We start from the raw sequence: 24,031 nt of genomic DNA on the forward strand, positions 1-24,031 counted from the left end.
TGTTTTCAGTCTTGGTAGTTTATAGGTTTCCGAGGAAGGCTTCATCTCTTCAGATTTAGAATTTATTGGCATAAAGCTGTTGATAAAAGTTTCTAATAATCCTTCGATTTCATTGGTGTTGGTTGTGACCTCTCCTTTTCATTCATAATTTTATTAATTTCCTTTCTCTATTCTTTTGGATAAGTCTTGCCAGTGGTCTGTCAATTTTATTAATTCTCTCAAAGAACCAGCTTCTAGTTCTGTTGATCTGCTCTACTGTACTCCTGGTTTCTAATTCATTGATTTCTGCTCTAATCTTGGTCAACTGCTTCCTCGTGCGTGAGTGGAGACTGTCCCTCTGTTTCTGTTCAGCTTCTTGAGGTGAGAATATAAAAAACTTACATTTTAGATTTTCTATTCTTTGAGTGAGGCGGATGCTATATTTTCCCCTTAGGACTGCCTTTGCAGTCTCTCATGGGACATTTATGTGTTTTTCATTCTTGTTGGTCTCCATAATAATTGTTTAATGATTTTTGATTTCCTGGTTTATCGGATCATTTCTTAAGAGGATGGTTCTTAGTCTCCAAGTGTTTGAGTTTCTTCCAAATTTTCCTTGTGGTTGAGTTGCAATTTCAGAGCTTTGTGGTCTGAGAATATGCAGGGAATAATTTCAGTCTTTTGGTATCGGTTGAGACCTGTTTTGTGACCAGAACATGGTCTATTCTTGAGAATGTTCCATGGGCATTAGAATAGAATGAGTATTCTGGTTCTGGGTGTATCTTCTATATATATCTATGAGGTCCAACTCGTCGAGTATGGCATTCAAAGCTCTTGTTTCTTTGCTGATTTCTTAGGTGATCTGTCTATTGCTGATATGGAGGTTTTGAGGTCCCTAATATGACAATTGTAAATATATATGCCCCCAACAGAGGAGCAGCAAGATACACAAGCCAACTCTTAACACAATAATGGGACGGATATTACCTATTCCCAATAATATCATCTTATATATATATAAATCCTGAGAATCAACAAAAAACTATTAGAGTTCATAACTGAATTCAGCAAAGTGGCAGGAAGAAGTTAACACACAAAAAGCATCTATTTCTATACACTGGCAATGAACAATCTAAAAAAGAAATTAAGAAATCAATTCTATTTATAATAGGATCAAAAGAATAAATATTTAGGGAATAAAATTTAACTAAGCAGGCGTAAGACTTGTACACTGAAAAGTACAAAACATCAGTAAAAGAAATGAAGAGAGACTTAAATAATGGAAAGACATCCAGTGTTCATGGATTGGAAGACTTAACATTGTGAAGATGGCAATACTCCCCAAAGCAATGTACACATTTAATGTAATCCCTATCCAAAATTTCAATGGGGCGCCTGGGTGGCACAGTGGTTAAGCGTCTGCCTTCGGCTCAGGGCGTGATCCGGCATTATGGGTCGAGCTCACATCAGAGCTCCTCCGCTATGAGCCTGCTTCTTCCTCTCCCACTCCCCTGCTTGTGTTCCCTCTCGGGCTGTCTCTCTCTCTGTCAAATAAATAAATAAAATCTTTAAAAAAAAATTTTCATGGGCTTTTGCAGAAATGGGAAAACGATCCTAAAAATGGAATTGCAAGGAGCTTCCACTATGCAAGACATTCTTGAAAAAGAACAAAATTGAGAACTCCACTTCCTGATTTCAAATCTTATTACAAAGCCTGTAATTGAAACAGTGGTGTACTGGCACAGGGATAGACATATATCTATATCTCATATCTATATCTATATCTATATCTATATCTATATCTATCAGTGGAATAAAATTGAAGTCCAGAAACAAACCCATCCATGTATGGTCAATTGATTTCAACAATTGTGTCAAGACAATTAGATGGGGAAATAATAGTCTCTTCAACAGTGTCCTAGGACAACTGGATATCCACATACAAAGAAGACAGTTGGATCCTGACCTCACACTCACATATAAAAATTAACTCAAAATGTTCAAGAGACCTAAATATAAGAACTAAAAGTATAAAATTCTTCAACGAAAACATAAGGAGTAAATCTTCTGACCTTGAATTTGGCAGTGGCTTCTGAGATATGACACCAAAAGCATCAGCAACAAAAGAAACAATAGTATGGGCTTCATCAAAATTTAAAACTTCTGTACATCAAAGCACATTATCAGGAGAGTAAAAGACAACTTAGAGAATGGGAGAAAGTATTACTAATCAGATACCTGATAAGGGTTTGTTATTCAAAAATATGTAAAGAACTCTTTCAACTTAACAATAAAAAGACAAAAATCCATTTAAAAAACAGGCAAAAGTGCCCCGGCTGGTTCAATCTGTGGAGCAGACGACTCTTGATCTCAGGGTGGTGAGTCAAGCCCAGTTGGGCATGGAGCTTACTTAAAAAAAAAAAGGATTTAAAAAATGGACAAAGTTTGAGAGGGACCAAAGATGATATGCACTAGTCATAAACACATGAAAAGATTCTCACCATCATTAGTCATCAGGAAATGCAAATCAAAACCACCATGAGATACTTCATACCTACTGGGACATATAATAAACACAAGTAGAAAATGACAAGGTGTTGGGCAGGATGTGGAGAAACTGGAACCCTCCTACGCTGCTGGCGGGAATGTAAAAATAGTGTGCCATGGTGAAAAACAGTTTGTGTAGTTCCTTAAGTAGTTAAACATAGAAATACCATATGGTCCAGCAACCCACTCTAGGTATGTTACACAGTAAAATTGAAAACAGGTGTTCAAGCAAAACCTTATACACAATGTTTAGCAACATGGTATTCGTAATAGCCAGAAGGTAGCCCAAATGTCTACCAACTGATGACGGATAACCAAATGTATATCCCTACAATATATTAGCCATAAAAGGGAGTGAAATACTGATACATGACACCACATGGATGTATCTTGAAGACATTATGCTCAGTGAAGGAAGCCGAACACAAAAGCCACATAGTGTATGATTCTGTTTATATGAAATATCCAGATAGGAAAATCCATAGAGACAGAAAACAGATTCGTGAGCAGGGGCTGAGGGCACAGGGAGATGGGGAATGATTGCTTTTATGGGCACAGAGTTTCGTTCGGGGTGATGAAGATGTCTGCAGCTAGATAGAGTGTAAGGTTTGCGCACATTGGGAAGATACTAAATGACACTGGTATTGTGCACTTTAAAATGGTAAAAATAATAAATTCCATGTTATGTGTATTTTACCACAGTAAAAAGGTGTTGATTCTCTCTCTTTTCTCTGCTATTGTGGCGTGTGTGATTGATTTTGTTCGTCGTCATGTCTTCTCGCAAAGACTTTCAGGATCAGCAATTCCTGGCCAACCGTGGCAGAAATATCTTTCCTCAAAGGTTTTGAATGAAAACTGGTGATAAAATCAGGTACAAATCCAAGAGGAGACATTGGGGAAGAACCAAGCTAGGTGTGTAAGGAATTGCACATGAGATCGTGTGCACGTGAGTTACTCTGTATCAGGTGCTAGCATCTTACCAGCAAGCTGAAAACATCACCACTACCTGGACAGCGGGACATGTTTAGTGGGAAAATGATGATTTTCCATTTGTTTCTCTTCTGCAGCAGGTTGTTTCAGTAATAAATATTGAGGACTTCTTTAAAAAGGTGTTAATATGGGTACAGTATGCATGAATGGTGGCGCGTGAAGCAGAGTGAATGGAAGTGAATAAACAGTGGGACCGAATGGGAAATCTGGGCACAGTGGGAGGAATTGATTTGAATGATTGGTGGGTAGGAAATGGGAGCCGTGAGGGGCAAAGGTGAGCTGGAATGGAGGGGCCTGGCAGAGTCAGACTTTATATCTGAATGAGTCCTGTTCTTCTGGAAGCACTGATGGAGAAGAAATACCCCCACTCCTTCATGTTCCAGAAATGAGAACCCAAAAGTTTCAATATTAGTCAGCTCGGGCTCCCATAACAAATACACAGACTGGGGGCTTAAATAACAGAAATTAACTTCTCACAGTTCTGGAAGCTGGGAAGTCCCAGATCTAGAGCACCAGCTGATTTGGTTCCTGGGCTCACGTCAGCGGTGCGAAGCCCTTCTCAATGTGTCTCATATGACCTCTCTTCTTTGTGTGGCAGAAATCTCTTCAAAAGGATGCTAATCCCATCCAATCTGTATGATCTCATGTAACCTTAATTAATCTCCCAAAGGTCCCATCTCCAAATATCATCATTTTGGGGGCCAGGGCTTCAACATATGAATTTTGAGGGTACACAATTCAGTCCATAGAATTCCCAATGCCTTTGCATATTCCAAGACCTGTCTCTGTCCTTCCTGACTCAAGGATGACTTTTTTTAATCTGCCTCTTTTTTTTAAAGATTTTATTTATTTTTGACAGAGAGAGCAGTGAGAGAGAGGAAACACAAGCAGGGGAGTGAGAGGGAGAAGCAGGCTTCCCGCTAAGCAGGGAGCCGATGCGGGAGCTCAATTCCAGAACGCTGGGATCAGACTGAGCCGAAGGCGACGCAGACGACGGCCACCAGGTGCCCCTTTTATCTGCCTCTTGTTAAAAAGCCCCGTAGGCTCAAAAATGGTGTCACTTAGACTGAGTTCCCAAATATATTCCCAAAGACTTTTTTTATTATTAAATTTTGTTAGTTAACATACAGTGCAATATTGGTTTCTGGAGTAGAATTCAGTGACTCATCACTTACACACAACACCCAGGGCTCATCACACAAATGCCCTCTTTAGCCCATCAGCCATCTACCCCTCCACCCCACCTCCCTCCATCAACCTCAGTTCGTTTTCTATCATTAGGAGTCACCTACGCTTGCTTCCCTCTCTATTTTCTTTTCCCCTTCCCCTATGTTCATCTGTCTTTTCTTTCTTAAATTCCCATATGGTGAGATCATATGGTATTTGTCTTCTGACTGCTTTTCACTTAGCATAATACACTCTAGCTCCATCCATGCTGTTGCAAATGGAAAGTTTCATTCTTTTTGAGGGCTGAGTAATATTCTATCTATATACTATATATCTCTATATCTCACATCTTCTTTATCCATTCACCAGTCGATGGACCTTCGGCTCTTTCCATAGTTTGGTTATTGTTGATAATGCTGCTATAAACCTCGGGGTGCATGTGCCCTTCGATCTGTGTTTTTGTATCCTGCAAAGACATAATCTTTTTTTTAAATATTTTCTTTATGTTATGTGACAGAGAGAGCAGCCAGCGAGGAAAAGCAGGGGAGTGGGAGAGGAAGAAGTCAGCAGAGGAGGCCGATGTGGGGACCTCGATCCCCACGCCGGGATCACGCCCTGAGCCGGGCAGGCAGCCTGGGCTGCGCTACCCAGGCGCCCCTGCAAAGACATAATCTAATTGCGGTTCACCCTCCGCAGAAGTATAGGTGTTAACCAGACAGCCGGAATTTTTCAATCCACACCAATAAATCTGCGCTTGGGCCCTTTCCATACCCTTCCCAAAAGATGAGGTAATCTGCAGGATAAGAAACTTGCTTTTCCCCCTAGAGCGAGGCCTGGCCTGGAACAATCCTTTTCATTATGCTTTCTTGCCCCCACCCTTCTGTACAAACCTGCCATTTTTTTTACAACTCCTTAGAGCACCTCTCTACTTGCTGGACTGGAGAGTGGCTGCTGCAATTCTGACCATTTAAAAGCAATTAGATCTTCAAATTTACTTGGTTAAGTTTCGTTATTTAACACTCTATAAAACCCCAGGTCCCTTTCTTTGCCTTTAAGATGTTCCTCATTAACTGAGTTTTCCCCATTGCAATAGCCTGGAAAAATCATCTCCTTCATTCCCGTGCATTTTGCCTTCACAGACTAAGTGGTAGAGTGGAGTTTAATAGGGTAAGCTGGTTAGGTCAGAACCTGAGCACTGTGTCCTTTGCCCTCCACTACTGAGGCCCGGGGCCGGGACCTGGGCCCAGGACAGGGCCCAGGGACCTGGCATCTCGACCCTCCCACAACTTTCTAGGGGCAGATTCCTAAGAGGGAATGGAATGTGGGCCTGGCGGATCACCGTCAGGTTCGGATTCTTATTTAGTCTCAGGACCTCGCTGTCGCCCCAATCTCCCAGGCTTTTGTCTCTGGCTTTCCTTGCACTTAGGTTTACCCTTGTCACTTTCTTCAGGGTCTGGTTTTTCCTAGGGACGATTTCCCCCATCTGCGCTAGTGTATCTCCCACTGAGGACCGCTAGCCCAATAGTGTCCTCCAAAGGACCGTACTCTCCCGCTGGTTCTCCAACCTCCCCTTTCCCCATGGTACTGATCTGTAGAGGAAGGATCATTCCCGTTTGCCTCCGTTCTTCCCACTAGTTCCGGGGATATCTATACTATTCCCGGGCTCCCCCATTCCCAACTCCGCCGTGGTATCTTCCCACGGAGGGTGGTCTTGTCCTCAGCCCTACGTTGGTCCAGAGCAGTTCCCATCAGACCCGAACCAGGCGCATAACTTCGCCCATCACTAGCCTATGCGGGGCTTCGCTCATGGCAAGTTTTCAAAGTCCTCCGAAATCCCATCTTTCCGAACTTTCAGAGGCACCAATCCCCGCTGTACGGAATTGGGACCTTTGAAAGATGTCTACTCCTGTCAAACCCGTGTACTGGCGCGGCCATTTCTCTGTCCCCCACCCCGTGAGGTCAAGGCTGTTGCAGAACCACACACGCACGGCGCTGCTACTGGCTGCTGGCCTCGACGGCTTCAGCTAGGGCACTGCGCATGCGAGGAATAAAGCCGACCCCACGGACGGTGGGGTAAAGGACCAAGAAAGTGGTTGTCGGAGGGACTTGTGACTGAAACTCAGGCGGACTCGCCGGAATCCAGGTGGAACAGGAGAGAGTGGATGGGGCGGAGCTTTCCCGACGGCGGAAGAGCAGCGCGTCTGCGGGCGGGCGGCACGTGCGAGTGTGGGCTTTGTAAAGATGCGAATTCGCCGGGTGAGTACTTGGAGGGGCTCTGAGATGGGTCGTGAAGTCCCTGGGGGTATGTGATGGGGGCCTCAGGTGAAGTGATAGAGTCTCTAGGGGGTGGGGTGTGTGTGATCGTCTCTAGAGTCTTTGACCGGGGATCTGTGGGGTGCGTCATGGGTCCGTGGGGGTAAATAATGAGGTATTGGGGTATACGGGGTGTCTAGAAGTCAGTGATGGGTGAGGGTGAGTATTCGGAGGTCTGTGAGGTCCGTGACAGAGCGGTGTAATTGAATGATGGGGCTCTGTGGGCCAAGCGAATGTTCTTTCCCTGCTCGTGGCTACGCATGGCCATTTAACCAGCTGGCGTTTCTGGATTGCTAGCCTGAGGATTTGGTGAACTTTCCATTTCTCCATGCTATTACAAACTCTCTCTTCTCTCTCCCTCTCAACACTTCCAGGCCACTGCCCTCTCTCCATAAGGCAGACATGACTGATTTCCAGGTAAGTTCTTATTTGCTCCCTTCGCCTGACCAATGTTAAAACACTTAAAAGCAAAGAAAGCAGTAAGTGTAGTGGTTAAGAGCGACAGGTCTGGGGCTTAAATGCTCATAATAGCTTTGTGAGCTTAGGGCAGTCTCTAACTTCTCTGTAGCTTAGTTTCCCCATTTGTAAAATGATGATGATGATACCTAAGCCTTTATGGTTGTTGTGAAGATCAGTTGAGTTAATATTCCGTGTTTGGGGCACCTGGGTGCTCGGTCGGTTAAGCGTCTGCCTTCAGCTCAGGTCATGATCTCCGGGTCCTGGGATCAAACCCTGTGATGGGCTCCCTGCTCAGCGGGAGTCTGCTTCTGCCTCTCCCTCTCCCTACTATCTGCTCTCTCTCTCTCTCAAATAAATAAAATCTTTTAAAAATATTAAGTGTTTAGAACGATGCCTGACTACACATAATAAGCTTTATATATGGGGTTGACATTGTTATTTATACCATAAGATGTACATGTATAAACACACGAAAGGTTAGGATTAGGGAAATAGAGCAATACCAAAGCAAGGTTGAGAATGTATACATGTAGGTCATAGGATCCTGCATAATTATGTTGAGCTACAGTTATTTCCTGGAAGCTGTGACATAAAGGGAGAAACATGACTTGTTTTATTTATAGAGAAAAGTAAGCCACTTGCTCTGAAGCAAAGATTTCTGATGTTGAGCTTTCAAGATACTTCTCTAATGGGTCAGCCATGTCCTCATCAGCAATCTTGTGATAATCAGGAGAGGAATTGCTGTGCGTGTGACTTAAAATATGTCTTCACTTAAGCCAGAGGTGTCCTGCTGGGACAGAACTAAAAGGATGTGACACTTCAGGAACCAAAGCCATGTCAGCACAAGCAGCTCTCATGTTCTGGGTCAGTACAGGGATAAAACCTTAATGGTCAAGAAATAACAGTAAGAGGCGCCTGGGTGCACAGCGGTTAAGCGTCTGCCTTCTGCTCGGGCGTGATCCCGGCGTTATGGAATCGAACCCCACATCGGAGCTTCTCTGCTATGAGCCTGCTTCTTCCTCTCCCACTCCCTGCTTGTGTTCCCTCTCTCGCTGGCTGTCTCTATCTCTGTCGAATTAAATAAATAAAATCTTAAAAAAAAAAAGAAATAACCGTAAACCCCATACCCTTCAAATTATTTTCCAGTATTTTTAAATAAAGTATAATTTAACATACAATGTTATATTAGTTTCAGGACAACATACTGATTCGCAATTCTCTACCTCATGCAATGCTCACCAGAGTAAGTGTAGTCACCATCTGTCCCCAGGCGACGTTATTACAGTATTATTGATGATATTCCGATGTTGTACTTTTCTCTCCTCAACTTATTTATAACGGGCCGTTTGTACTTCTTAATCCCCTTTATCTGTTTCACTTATCCTCCCACCCACCTCCCTCCAATAAGTTTTTTTCTCATCTGAGCTTTCAGCAACCTGGAGTGATCCAAAGGTCTGCCTTGTTCCTTTTCAATTGGAGAATTCATGATGTCCCGGACTATGTCCCTTTTGCTCTTTGTATGTATGTATGTATTTAATTCATTTGAGAGAGAGAGCGGAGAGTGCGCACAAGCAGTGAGGGGAGGGCAGAGGGAGGAGAAGCAGACTGGCTGCTGAGACAGGGGAGACTATTGAGGGCTCCATCCCAGGACCCTGGCATCACGACCTGAGCCGAAAGGCAGCCACTACCGACTGAGCCCCTGGACGCCAGTCCCTTTTGCCTTAAAAATGTCTATATTGTTATTTTCCCTCTACAAAGAAGTGGCCCCCAAAACTCAAACTCTTTTAGGAATGTACAATCTAAAAAGAGAAAATGTCTCAAGATTTCATATCATCACTCATTCCCAACAACCAATTCTACAGTGACTTTAACTTCCATCTCTACCTCTCTCTCTGTCCTTTCTTCTTTTATATTTACCTACAATAAAAGCATATCGTTGATAGAGACCTTCCTTTGCTTTGATTTGCTCATAATATACCAGCTGTTTTGCAACTCCCGTTTTCTCTTTACACAGTAATATTGATGAAGGTAGTAGGGTAATGATGATTAATACAGGCGATGAGGAAGAGGATGATATAGTGCAAGGGCGGGAGCTAACACGTAAGATCCTGCTGCACTGGGCACTGGTACTTGTTTGCGTGCGTGCGTGCGTTTTATTTTATTTATTTATTTTTAACAGAGAGAGAGAGAAGCCGAAGCAGGGGAAAAGCAGGCTTCCCGGAAGGGAGCCCCATGGGAGGCTCCCAGGACCCTGGGATCACGACCTGAGCCGACATGACGCTCTGACTGAGCCAAGGGCGCCCCCTACTAAGTACTTTATACACATGACCACCTCAGTCCTCACAACCACCTGAGAAGTGGTTTAACCTTTCTTATCCAATCCTACTAATGAGTGACGGATCCCAGAACAGATAAGCAAGTGGCGTGGGGTTGCCGAGAGCTGGATTCGCGTGCAGCTGGGATGAGTCCCCACTCTGTGAATACTTGGCTGATAGAAGACAGTTCACTGTCAAGACAGGTATTGAACAGCTGCGTATTTTTGTCTTGTGCGCATGTGCCACGATCATAACATGGCAGTAATCTTTCTTGTCCTGTTGTTGTACTGTGCTGAGCATTTCTAGAATTTCTGGTTCAAAAGCTGGGCATGTTTTGAACCTTCACAGACTCTGCCAAATTACGTTTTGAAAGTTGCGTGCAATTTTATGCTCCCAGTAATGAATGAAAATACCTTCCTAATCCTGTCATATTTTGATTTTGTTATTTATTTATTTTTGGTGGAAGAGATGTTTCATTTTGTATTTATTCGTTTTTATTTTTCCTCATTATTCTTTTCTTTGTTTTCAGTACTTTTATTTATTTTTAAAACTTTTCTGTTCTCTTTTTTTAAAGATTTTATTTATTTGAGAGAGAGAAAGCATGAGTGTGGGGGGAGGGGCAGAGGAGAGGGAGAAGCAGATTCCCAGCTGAGAGCCTGACTCGAGGGCTCCATCCCGGAAACCCTGAGATCTGACTGTGAGCAAAGGCAGGCGCTCCGGCTGGCCAGCCGGCGTCCTCTGTTAATTCATCATGAGAAGTGTACTCTTAATCCCCATCCCCTACCCGTTTCTCCCACTCCTCTCCCCTCTGGTGACCATCAGTTCGTTCTCTATTCTATTCCTGGTTTGACTTTTTTTTCCTTTGTTCGTTTGTTTTGGTTCTTAAATTCCACCTATGAATGAGATCACATAGTATTGTCTTTCTCTGACTGCCTTATTTCATTTAGCATAGTACTCTAGCTCTATCTATGAGTGAAAATACCCTTTCTAATCCTTTTGTCATGGTTTTAATCCTTACCATTTAATAGTTAAAATATCTCATTTCATTTGTTTGTGTTTATTCAGTTAGCAATGGAGGTAGTATCTTTTCATACTCCTTTTTTGGTGAATTGTTCTTTTTGTACATGCTCTCTTTCACGTGGGTTCTTTTTAAAAAAGATTTTTTAAGTCATCTCTATACGAAGGTGGGGCTCGAACTCACAACCCTGAGATCAACTTGTCATGCTCTGCTAACTTGAGGTAGCCAGGTGCCCCTTTCCTGTAGGTTCTTAAATATTTTTTTGTTGTTGTTCTTATATCTTTGTCTTACTATTTTTATGGAAATATTATGGGAATATTACTTCGATAAATTTGGAGGGCTAGCATCTTGTTGAAGGCGGCCGTACAGAGGAAAGAACATAACGCGCATTACGCGAACTGACACCTGTTAGCCTGTGCCTGAATCAAAAGCAGGAAGTGACAAGTCCTCCAGAAGCCCTCTTCATGCCACTTCCAATCACTATGCCCGACTCACGGGTGATAGCCTGAAGTTCTATAAGCATAGGTGATTTTTTTGCCTGTTCACATCTTGACATGGATGGAATCATACCTTGTTCTTTTGTGTCTGGCTTCTTTCAGTTATCATGATGTGTTTGAAAATTCATCCTTGTCATCTTGTGTATCGGTTGGTTCTTTCCGTTACTGTGTACTGTTCTGTTGTATAAATACATCACAGTTGTTTATCCATTCTGCGGCTGGTGGCTGTCTCCATTTTGGCTATTTCAAATAACTTCTGTGGATATTCTCGTACATGGCTTGATTTCCGTTGGACCATATATACGTGTTTCCATTGTTGATATATATATGTAGGAATTGGGACTGCTTGGGTCCTAGGTTAGAGTATACACTCTCAGCATTAATAGAGTTCAGCTGAAATGTTTTCCAAGTACTATTTTATAGTTTACTCTCACCAGCAACATATGAGAGTTCAGTTGCTCCACATCCTCGCCAACGTTTGGGGTTTTTGGTCTTTTATTTTATAGTTCTGTTGGTATATAATAGTGATATCTCACTGTGGTTTATTTATTTATTTATTTATTTATTTTTATTATAATAATATTTTTATTATATTATGTTAGTCATTTCCTTTACAGTACATCCCTGTTTTTAAAGATTTTATTTATTTGACAGAAGTAGGAGCAGCCAGCGAGAGAGGGGAACACAAGCAGGGGGAGTGGGAGAGAAGAAGCAGGCTCACAGCAGAAGCCCGATGTGGGGCTCGATCCCGAACCGGGGATCACGCCCTGAGGCGAAAGGCAGGCGCTTAACTGCTGTGCCGCAGCGCCCCACATCCCGTTTGACGTAAAGTTCGATGATTCATTGGTGCGTATAACACCCAGTGCACCATGCACATGCCCTCCTTACTACCCATCACCAGCCTGTCCCATCACCAGCCTCACTGTGGTTTAAATTTGTATTTCCCTGGTGACCCCTACTTCGAGCACCCTCATAGGTTGCTATTGGATATCATCTTTTGTGACATATCCATTCCAAATCTTTCTAGGTTTTCTATGGTGTTGCCTATATTTGCATCATCTTTGATCTGTAGGAGTTCTTTTACTTCTATAATAGTATAAAAGCCCTTCACTAGAGATATTGAAAAAATACCTGAGAAACCTTTTTGAGAAGTATTAAAGAGTAGCCTCTCTGAATATTCCTTTAGCAAAGTATATTCTCTATGTGTATTTCCACTGTCCAATTTGTTGAGTAGAAGGATGCCGTGACAGGGAGACGGGTGGTGTCATTTTGAGGATGTGGTTGTGGACTTCACCCAGGAGAAGTGGAATCGTCTGGGCTTCTTCTCAGAGGACACTTTACAGAGCTGTGATGCCAGGCTTATAGCCATCTGATGTCTGTAGGTGGCGAAGCATGGCTTGCCTGAGTAATTCACAGTGCACCAAATAGGATAGCTTTCCATCTCTGAAGTGTTTCAATACTTTGACCTCAAATTCCAGGATTCAAGATCCCTAATCCTCTAAGGCTGGATACGGTGTTTGTATTTTCATCTCATGTGAAATTTACATACTTATTAAAATGTACCTTCCTACTTATGTTGAGGCCGTGAAACCCTGCGGATGCACCTAAGTCATCTATCGTTTCCATTACAGGGTATCCTGTGACCAAACGATGTGATGACCTGTTTGGAGAGAACAGAGGACCTTCCGGATCATAAGTTCCAAGTTTGAGTTATACAGGTAAATAAGAAACAGACAGATTGGTAAGACCCCAGTGGTGAATGAGGGGCTGGACACCTTTAAAAGCTGAGAAATATCTTCCTCGAGGGATGGGACTTTTTTTTTTTGCTAACTCAGTTGCTAGTTTTTGTGAGGTTGCTGTCTCATGATGGCTTGGGTTAGTAGTGAGGACCTAGGTTACAATCTGCCTCGTCCTTCTGCTTATTCTCTTGGTCACCTCAGTTGTTTTTCAGCCTTCCTTTTTTGTTTGAGAGAGAGAGCATGCATGCATGAGCCGGTTGGGGCGGGCAGAGGGAGGAGAGAATCCCAAGTAGGCTCCATGCTCGGTGTGAGCCCGGCGTGGGGTGAATCATGACTGAGCTGAAACCAAGAGTGGTATGCCTAACCGACTGAGCCACCCAGGCACCCATTTTCAGCCTTCCTGAAGAGGCTCTTCTATTTGAGAGAGAGCACACAAGCGGGGGAAGTGGCGAGCAGGGAGGGAGCTGAGCTTCCCAGTGAGCAAGGAGCCCAGTGCGGAGGCTCGATCCCGGGACCGGGGATCATGGCCGAGCCGAAGGTAGGCGCCCAACCGACCCAAAGTATAGTCAGGATTTTGGCTTTTGTTTCTATGGGTGGACCTTGCCCCTCTCAGGCTTGATAGTGCAGTCTTCCCAGATGCTGTGAAACTACCTGATAGGATTTTGGGAGTCTACTTTTTACTTGGATTCAGCAGAGTTTTATTTTGCTGCTTTTTGATGAATACAGAAATCAGTACCCAGAGTGATGGCACCCTTTATAGATCCCCAGGGAAGTGTGAAATTTGGCCAAATCTAGTGGTTGGGGCTGAGCGGGAGAAATCAAATTGGCGAGGAAGGGGCTCGGTCATTCTCATTGGTGGATATCTGCCTTAATGATCATCTGTGCTTCCTTGGATGAAGTAAACATTGAAAACAAGGCTTTGGGTAGGTGACCCAACCAAAAGTACGAAAAGACATGAGGGACTGCTTCCTCACAGGGATGGCTGCTTCTGATGGGTCAGTAGAAAGAAAGAATGGCAGAGTTTCAATTCTAAATTCTCTGCTTAAAGACACAGACAAATCAGGCATTCTGTAAAAGAAGACTACCCTGTGCATCCATTGAATTCCTGGCAAAATTCTGCATTGTGTCATTTGAAAGTGAGATAGGAGTGGTGGGATGAGGGAGCATCGGACGATGTGGGAGAATGTGAACACTTTAATTCCCACTGAGTCTCCTGTGCTTCGAAACCAATCTTATTTTCCCTGGAGAGACTGTATCTACCTTAATTAGTAGTGACTTCTACGAAGAGTGATGCTTTTAAGGGGAGAGCCAATTTTCATAGCCCCTCATTCCCACCCTTCTCTCCAGACCAATAACTGCCTTGTGGACCAAGCACTTTATGTGCTTTCCAAACATTCATTCATTTAATTCTCCCAATGATCCCATGAAGTAGTTGCTACCGTTATCATCCTCACTTTGCCAACGAGGAAACTGAGGCACAGAGAATTTAAATGCCTTGCCCAATACAACACAGCTCTAAGTGGTAGAGATAGTATTTGTGAACCCAGGAGAAGCTATGCTCTTACCTTCACCCAAGCGATATGGTGTCCCTGATCAGAGCTTTGAATGTATGCGGGCAGTGATTAGAAAATATAGGTACCTCCAGTCATTGGAAAAATGAAGAGAGTTAGGCATTAGAGGACTCTTGCATTGTTTATAGATACCATCCTTTTTATTTATTAAATCACGAGGAAGAAAGAAAAGAAAAGGAAGAAAAATCTCTCTACTTCTGGGAAACTGAGTCATGGTATTAATTTTCTTGGCATCAGGTTTGGCGTGCATATTGCATCCCCTTGAGCCATTCGGGATAAAAATCATGGCCAGAACAGTGCCGGATCCATGAATCCTGAAAGGAGGGAAGAGAGGGGTGAGGTGGGTAGGTTGATAGGGTGGCAGTGCCATGTCCTTTACCCAGCGGTGGCACCACACCTATGAACTTGCAAGCAGTCATACCATTCTCGAGGATACCACCTGCCTGGCACACAAGATATCATCCAGAATATGGGGGTTGAGAGCGGTCTGGGAGGAGGAAGAGGGACATAGTGATCTGGTGCGTGGGGACAGGAGAGGTGACGCAATATGGTGGGCTTGGGGTTATGGATTCTTTGGAGCCTGGTGCTTCAACCACTACATTGACTGATTCTAGGTGACCTTGATTCACTTGTCAGCTGGTTATGAGTAGCCTCAACTGCCATGTTGGCTGGTTCCATAACTCACATTGATGGATCCTGGATGATCTTGGCGGTCATATTGTCTGGTTATGTCCTCAACCATCATACTGCCTGACTAACAACCTCAAACTTTATGTTGGCCAAGTTCTGGATGTGGCGTCAACTGTAATTTTTGTGTGTGGTTATGGATGATCTCAACTGCAATGGCAGCTGGTCACGATCACCTTAACCACCATGTGTTGGCTGGTTGGGAGCTACTGAGCTGCAAGGTTGATCAGTCTTCATGACTTCAAACACTATGTTGTCAGGTCTTGGATAGCCAACTTCAACTGCGCTTTGGTTAAATGACCTCAATCTCCATGCTGACGAATTCCATTCATCCTCCGTCATCATGGTGCTTGGTTCTAGATGATGATCCTACCCTGCTCAACAGGGTGACCTTCACTATAGCGCTTCGACTGCTTAATGATCTCCAACACCCTGTTGACCAGTCTGGACAACCTCAATTGCTATTTTGACTAGTTATAATAATTCCAACCTCCATGTTGACCATTCCGGGACCTCAACTTCCATTACAGCTGATCTGGACCACCTCAACTTCCATGTTGACTCAAGTGAACATTCTTAACCTTTATTTTAGCTAGTCTTGAGAAACCCACTACTCATGTTACCCTGTCCTAGATAGCTTCAACCTCTGTGGTGGTGGCTGAGTGGGTGGACAACCTCACCTACTGCAAGCTGGCCAATCCTGGGTAACCTCTTCTGTTACTGTAGCAGGACTTGGACAACCTCAACCTCCATTTGGCCTGGCCCCTAATAACCTCAGTCCCCATTTTGGTCTGTCTTGGACAACCTCAAAAAAGCCATTTTTTGGCCAGCCACAGACTACCGCTATTAAATTTTTGTCCTCAATACTACCACACTCTTGTCTGGAAACTCTCTCCTTTCTGCACAGATATACCTTATTTCTGTTCCTGAGCAGATATGTGTTTCTTCCCTCAGGGCCTGAACCACCTCAACCCCAAATCGGGACAATCTCCCCTGTATTCCACATGGAGCTAAGTTTTCCTGTTTTCTGGGAAAAAAAAACCTGCAGCCTCCATTCTCAGTGGCCAAGCTCACGACCTCTGACCTGGACCACATCTCAGCATAGTTCGTGGAACCACGGGATGGTGTCTCTAGCAGCCCAGGCACTGTGCTCCCTTTCCCTATCATTTTCTAGCATTACTGGAGGTTATGGCAACCTTACTCTGTGTGTGTTAGGCTGTGGGGGTGAAGGCAGGGCTTTAGCGCTCCCCCAGTGCTGCTCACCTCGACCTCCATGTGACAGAGGTTCTGGGTGAGTGTGGCACACCATTGTCACACCACCAGGCGGAGTTCAGCTGGAAAATGCCGTGTCAGCTGCCTGCCGTCGGGTTGTGGTCAGGAGGTGTCAAAGCCACTCTCACTTGGGTGTGCCATGCAGGAGAGCCCTGGGGCAGCGGGGAGAAGGAGTGGAGTAAATTCGCCATGAGTCCTGGGACTAGGGGATGGTAGGATGAGGAGGGGGGACATGGGGATGAGGTTGTCTCAGTTGTGGGGTGATGATCTTGGTTTGCTGGTGGTGTTGATGTTGGCGAGGTGATTCTGGTGAGCTGTGGTGATGGCCACGGGTGAGAGTACTCGTGACTTTGATGGTAGTGAGTGATGGTTGTGAAGGCATTGATGAAGGAAGTAAGGTTTAGAGTAAAGTCAGTCGGGGATGGCCGAGGATCATGTCTGGCCTGGGGGAGGTGATAAATGAGAAGGAGGGGCTCCAGGTCTGATTGTGGTGGACAGCAGGCTGTGGGTGGGACTTAGGCACTGAGGTCTACGGTCTCCAATGCTGTAGCCCTTGAAGCCATTGAGGCCCTTTCTCTCCAGCTTCATTGCCAGTTCACAGCGTTCGTGGATCTTTGCATCCACGATGGCGACCATCAGTAATGAAGGTCACCGCCACAGTGACAGGTCTGCATAACACCCATAGGCCCTCCTAGCCAACTCTTTGTAGCTCCATCACGCCGCCCTCTTCAGAACCTTCTGGAACTCAGGCTCTATGAGGCAAATACCATGTAATAGATTCTGCCAGACACGGAAGCCAGAGGGCTGGACACCTCACTATCTTTCCACCTCTGTTACAGATGGACACACAAGGAAGAAGAAAGATGCCCCGACCTATGCACACAAAAAGATGGCGGGAGGCAAAAACTAGGGAGAAACCTGAAATGTCAGAAAGAGATGCAGGAAGAGGGGCTGGGTACAGGGACCCAGACAGGACTCAGGCCCTGGGCCTCACGATCAGCCCACATTCCCCCACTTCCCTTGACACGGTGCCACTCCACTGGTTTTAATCATGCTGTACCACTTGGTTCCCTCCATGTCCACTCACTCTGCCCCTCGCCCTCCATTCCCACTCTGCTCAGCGGTCAGCTCTGTTCACTACACTGTGCCTACTACCACCGCGATTTCTCACTCTGCACAATATGGCCACCATCACTTTCGCCTTCTGCCCCTTGTTACCTCCATTGACCCATTCTTGGCACCTCCTTCACTTCACCCTACGATACTGTTCCACAGTTTCCTGGAATCGGGCCCCGTTTGCCCCATTCAGTCACACTCTGCCCTCCATCACATATTACACATGACACGTGACACAGAGAGAAGCGCCCTCTACTACTGTTCCCCCTCCATTCTTGTTCCAGCTTTCAGCACCCCCATTCACTTACGCTGCCTCTCATCCACTACCCTTCATTCACGCTGGGCCTCATATTGCCACAATTCCTTAACCACTCTCCCTACATGGCCCCAGTTCTCTCACATGCTATTCCCTTCACCTCCGTTCACTCTCAGACTCTCAGTTTCCACTTTCCCCTCTGCTTCTTGACACCGCAAGAAGTGACTCCCATTCTCTCACTGCAGTGGCCCACCCTTCAGCTCGGTTCATGGACTCTGGGCCTCATTCTCTCCCTCATTCACTCTCTTTCTGCCTTCTTCATCTTTATTCTCCAACTGCTCCCACATTTACCCCCATTCCCTGTATTCCTCCCAAACAGAGTTCAAAAAATTCACCTACCCCAGAGTCTCATCTCTCTGCCTGCTCAGCCCCATGCCTCACTTTCTCTTCACTGACTCATTTACTTTCCACTCTGCCTCTCATTCATTGAAGACTAATCTCATTCATTGAAATTCATTTCCAATGTAACCCCTGTTCAGCTTACCACTCTGTTCTGCACCTGATCTCATGTCTAGTTGTTTCCATTCTGCCCCATAGTACCTTCATTGAGTCACACTCTGCCTTGAATTCACCACTTTTTTGCTAACACTGGGCCCCATGTTCCCCCACTTTATTCACTTGGGGGCCATGTGACCCAGCTAGTCTTTCCCTTTGGCTCACAATACCCACAGTGACTCACCACCTTCTCTTTGCTTCTATTCCTCTCACTGTGCCCAACATTAGCTCCGTTAGTGCACACGCGGCTCCTTCACCTGGGCTGATTGCTACTGGGATCCCTGGACACTCCTGAGTCCACAGCTATCTAGCTCCCAAGTCTGCCCCTCATTCACCTCTATACTCCCTCAGAGTGTCGTAGTCCAACTCAACTGATTCCGCGTATTCACATTCCTATATATTTTTTTGAATCCCTCTTCTCTGTCCCTTGTGCTCCCCATTCCCTCTATGCCCCCACATTACCCCGGATTCCATGCTCCCTAAATTCACCTCTCTCTCTTAACATGCCCCATAAACCATCGTTTATTTGCACTCTGGTCCTTAGTTCTCAAAACAACTTACCTCTCCTGCTTTATCCAACTCCATTCATGTTCACCGTCTTGAATTGTTCCATTCACTCAGTCACCAACACTTTCGCTTTTGGTCACTTTAGCCCATGCCTCATTTTCCCATCACTTACTCCAGTCTCACCCATCATCTCCAACTAATTCAAAATTGCATGGTGATTCCCTAGTGCGGCTCCACACCACCCACTCTCCTTCTCCACTTTCCCACTTTCATTCCCTCCCATCACCCTCTGTCTCCTTGCTCCCATTCCTCCCAATCTGTCCCTTCATTCGCCATTATTCATCTGCACTCAGCCAGTCCCATCGTCTCCCATTTGTGACACTTTCGCATTGGCCAAGACAGAAAAAGTCCTGACATTGTTCAGGATTCATATACCAGTGGTGGTATATACTACAAATACCAGTGGCTTCAAAGAATGGAAGGGAGATTCTCCTTGAGCAAGGTAGTTCAAGGCTAGCACGCCAGCTTCAAGGTCACCAGAGAAAAGTGGCTCGTGTGCTGTGCTCTGACAAGCCTGCTACCTTATGGTCCCAAATCACTGCTCACAATTGGCCACACACTTCCATGGTTTTGATGAAATGTATCTTTTATTTTTAAAAGTGAGCTCTACACCCAATGTGGAAGCAGACTCATATGACCCTAAAGTCCAGAGTCACATGCTCTACTGACTGGGCCAGCCAGACACCCCTTGATGAAATGTATCTTGAGAGCAATTGTGATGACTCACTGGTGAGGTGGGGGACCTTTGGGTGGGAGTGTCACATCGTGAACTCTGTGGTGGGGCCAGCTGCTGTCTGCTTCCCCATACCCCTTCACCTAGCTACCTGCTGCTTAGACCATTGTATGAGGAGGCACCCGCGAACTAATGGCAGAGGATGCCCAGAGACAGAGTGGGAGTCCCCTTCAGCATGAAAGGCTGGCCTCACGTAGCTTGTGGATGTGCACTGTGAGATCCTGGGACAGCTTTTGAGGGGGTCCATATCCTGGCTCAGGGACATTTCGGGGCTGGCCATCACTGTACCCCCAATACCCACCAACCTAAAGGATTCTCTCTACACACAGGGTGTGTGTGTACAAGTTGGTGGGAATGATGTTTAATATGGAAGAGGCCAGGCTGGGCTGGCCCTTCCCTATTGCCACCTTCTAATGCATTCGAGAACGACATGTTTTGTACCCAAGAAGTGCTGATCCCTCGGGAGCAAGAGATAGGAGCTATTCCTCTCTGTTTTCTCTCTCTTTGCTTTTTGTCTGCCAAGAAGCTCCATCTAGATTTCTGGTAAAAACATTCTTTGGCTAGTTTTTAATGGTTCTGGGATGAACTGCACAGATACTTTCTGGAAGTTCTGTGGGATGATGAGAATAAACAAAAGAAAGAACATATTATTGGGTAGAAGTTAAGGATCCAACCTTGGGAGCACTGGCCGTGACCTTGGGCAGAGTTACTTAGTCTCACCTTAGGTTCAGTTTCCTCCTCTGACTTAAGTGCAGGCCATGGGACTGTTCACAGGTGGTGGGGACTGCGTGAGGCAGGTGATCATATCATGTACTTCACCCACGATTGTATGGCACACAGAAAGATACTGACCCAGGTGCGAGGCTCCCCATTATCACTTACTGGGCCTGTTGGCAGAAGCCACACTGTTTTCCTGGATTCCCCACTTGCCCTCTGTAGTCTGTTCTCCAAAGCAGCCTGCAGGTTATCTTTGTTTTTCCTTTTATTAAAAACCTTAGTACCTATACATGCCTAATTTTAGTATTTAAATGTAGGGGCACCTGGCAGCTGCGATTCAAAGCGTCTGCTCGGCTCAGGGGTGTGATCTTGGCGTTCTGGGATCGAGCCCCACATCAGGCTCCTCCGCTATGAGCCTGCTTCTTCCCCTCTCCCACTCCCCCTACTTGTGTTCCCTCTACGCTGGCTGTCTCTGTCGAATAAATAAATAAAAATCTTAAAAAAAAATAACAATACTAAAACATGTAGCGCGGTATGACCTTAGCGTTCATCTTTTACAATTATCGGTTCATTTGTCTGTCGTCGACTTTTTATAGATGAGAAGCAGCACTTAGAAGAGTTCTGCTCTTGGTTACAAAAGCTGATGAGTTGGGGGGTTTGAAACCAAAGAGCTGTCTCCATTATGTTTGTTTGGTTCTGTCTTTTTCACTTGCTATATTCCAATGCAGAGTACTGTCTGTCATACAGGAGGTGTAAGCAAATCCCCGTGAAGCTCATGTTCTAGTGATTGCAAGGCTCGCAGTAAGGAAATGCGGGGCATAGCGCGATGGTCTTTAAAAACAAATCTTGTATCCTCTTATGGCTTCCCGTTCTGTCTAGAATGAAGCATGAACTCTGGCAGAGGCCTACGGCATCTGGCCCCACCTACCTCTCCTGTACCTCACACCTCCTACGCTCCCAACACACTGCCAGTTTTGCATTCCTCCAACACACCAGTGGGTCTCGCTTCCGGAGCCTTTGCAACAGCCGTGCGCGACTCCACCAGAAAGCTCTTTGCTTCGGCTATTCATATGGCCGGCTCGCTTTTGGTCAAGCAAAATTGACACCTCCGACGAAAGGATTTCGTTCCCATCCAGAGAAAGCAGCACTTCGGCTTAGCATTCCCTTCACCTCGGGGTGTGCGCGTCCCTAGGTCGCCGTTTATCAGCCAGCCTGTCTGTATGCCGTCCTTCAAAACTCCCAGCTCTAACCACTGGATGGAGCCAGTGTGGCCTCCTCCAGCCTTTGTGCGCGCCGAGGAGCGATTCTGCCACGCATCCGTCTTCCTATTCAATTACACCTGTAAACCCGATGCTGCCCCTTCGGCTTCAGACACCAAATTCCGGCCTGCCAGAATTTTCCTCCAGTTGAGCCGAGTTCCCCTCCCCGCCATAAGGAAAATGGTTTCAGTCTCGGGAATGATGCCTCCACCAAAACAAAGTAAACTTACTGCTCTCCACGGCAGCCCTCGAGGTGTAGAGCCCCGGTGGGTGCGGCCATCGCCAAGCTGCCAAAGGACACCCTCGCGCAAAGCCGCAAGCCTTCCCATAAGAATTCGCTGCTTGTGGGAGCCGGCGGGAGGGGGCGGGAGGGGCCTGGTGTTGACTATTGGCGGACGCCAAGCGCGAGGCGTGCGCACACCTGCTGCGGAGCCCGAGGATCCCGAAAGCGGGAAGTTAGCTGGGGGTAGTTCTTGCACTGATGCTCCTCTCACGTGAGCAGAAAATCTATTGTCGAGGGGTGAGAGACAGAGAGAGAGAGAGAGAGAGGGGTTGAGAAAGAACGAGTGCTAGGGTGATGGGCTGAGTGATGGGGACTTCTGGGGGGGAACACGAGGCGAAGGAGGAGGGTGGGGGTCATTGATGTGTGGGGAGTTGTGGGTAGTGATACGGGGAGACCGGAGGCGTAATGAAGGTCTCTGGGCACGATGGTGGACAAGTTATGTGGGGCTAGTCAGGGTTGAATGGGGCTTGTTAAGCGTTGACTTTTACACATTTTCCAGCAGCCTGCGCTAAGGGTTCATGCACTCCTCAGGCCCCTTCTTGAGGCGCGCCCCACCTCTCCCTGTGCCCCCTCTCCCCTTGCCCACGCGCCCCAAAGGTAGGGCCTGGTGTGAATGTTCCAGCCGAGGAGTGATCTGCACCCGAAAGGCTTCCTTCTGGCTCCCTGCTTGAAGCCGGCCCCAGGAAGAGGCACCTGGAGGACTCACCTCAGAGCTTGGGGCTTGGGGCTTGGGGGTGGGGTGAAACCGAGAAATTACCTGGTGCTGCGGGGGTCTGGGGGGGTTGTCGGGCGGGAGGATGATGGTTTTAAAAGTTCCGGCTTTTCTTGGCGTTTAACAATAGTAGCACATTTGAATTACAAGATTAATTAAAAAGAGGGAAAAATCATAAGAATTGTTTTTATCGCCCCCATTTAAACATCCCTTCTTAGACGGTTTTTAGTGTGTGTATGAGGGGGTGTGCGTTTTTAAACCTTAAACATATAGTTTGAAATGGGTTCCTGCAGTTTTATAACCTACCTTTTTCATTTAAGTTTACTGGATTCAGCTTAGTATCCTGTGACATTTTTAAAAACTTAATTCAGATATATGTGCAGAAAAGAGTACACAGATACTAAAGCACACAGTTCCATACAGCAATGTTTTTAATAGCTATGTAGCATTTCACCCCTTGTATTTCCTTATTAATCTCTTATTTTGAGTCATATAAATTAACTTTGGCATTTATAAAAATCAATGCTGAGATGAAGAGAAGAGGAATTACTTATGGGGAATTGTGATGTTGGAGTACATTATTTCATTTAGGAAAATGCCCTGAAAAATACAATTTCTGGGTCAGTACACAAGTATATATAGAAAAAAAAAAAACATTTTTGCGTTACATGCTTTAAAGGTGAGGAAGTCAAGGAAGTCACAGGTGGTTGTTAAGACTACACGGTTGCCCAAACTACAGAGTGGCCTCATGCCCAACATGTGAGGGAGTTCTAGGCGAGGTAATTCTGGGCAGATAAGCCTACGATGGGTTCTCTCATATGCTGTACACTTCTCCATTCTTCCAGCTCAGCCTTCCTCTGCCTTTTCCCAAGAAGAGCAGGGAAATGGCCAAGCAGGCCAGAATGCGTGGTCTGTTCCTTCCTCTTTTTTTTTTTTTTTACCATGGATGTGATGAGCTATGTAGGAATTTCTGACATGAAATAGGAACTTGTTTGTAAATAAGCATTAGGATCAGAGAAAATGAGGGGGCAGGAGGAGCAGGAGCCAAGGATTAGAATGTAGGCATGTGGAGAGGGACTTAGGGTGTGACAGATACTAACATTGACTTACAGATTTGTCTCAAGCCTCTGGCTGCTAGAGGGGAACTTAATTAGGAAGCTGGCTCACCTTACTCATCGGGAGAAACACCCCAAGTCCTCAGGGAAGTAAGGTTTCCGTAATTGCCTTCTGCGGCATTCTTTTCTGAGTCTTGATGTAGATGGTGGAATTGTCTTCAACCACA

At 45.6% G+C, this 24,031-nt stretch overlaps 1 pseudogene; it reads right to left on the reverse strand.

The window, feature by feature from the left end:
• Positions 1-12,252: 12,252 nt before the first annotated feature.
• LOC121103496 lies at positions 12,253-21,565 on the reverse strand (annotated as a pseudogene).
• Positions 21,566-24,031: the final 2,466 nt, after the last annotated feature.

This window comes from Ursus maritimus (genome assembly GCF_017311325.1).
Source record: "Ursus maritimus isolate PB19 chromosome X unlocalized genomic scaffold, ASM1731132v1 scaffold_X1, whole genome shotgun sequence".
Classification (NCBI taxonomy): domain Eukaryota; kingdom Metazoa; phylum Chordata; class Mammalia; order Carnivora; family Ursidae; genus Ursus; species Ursus maritimus.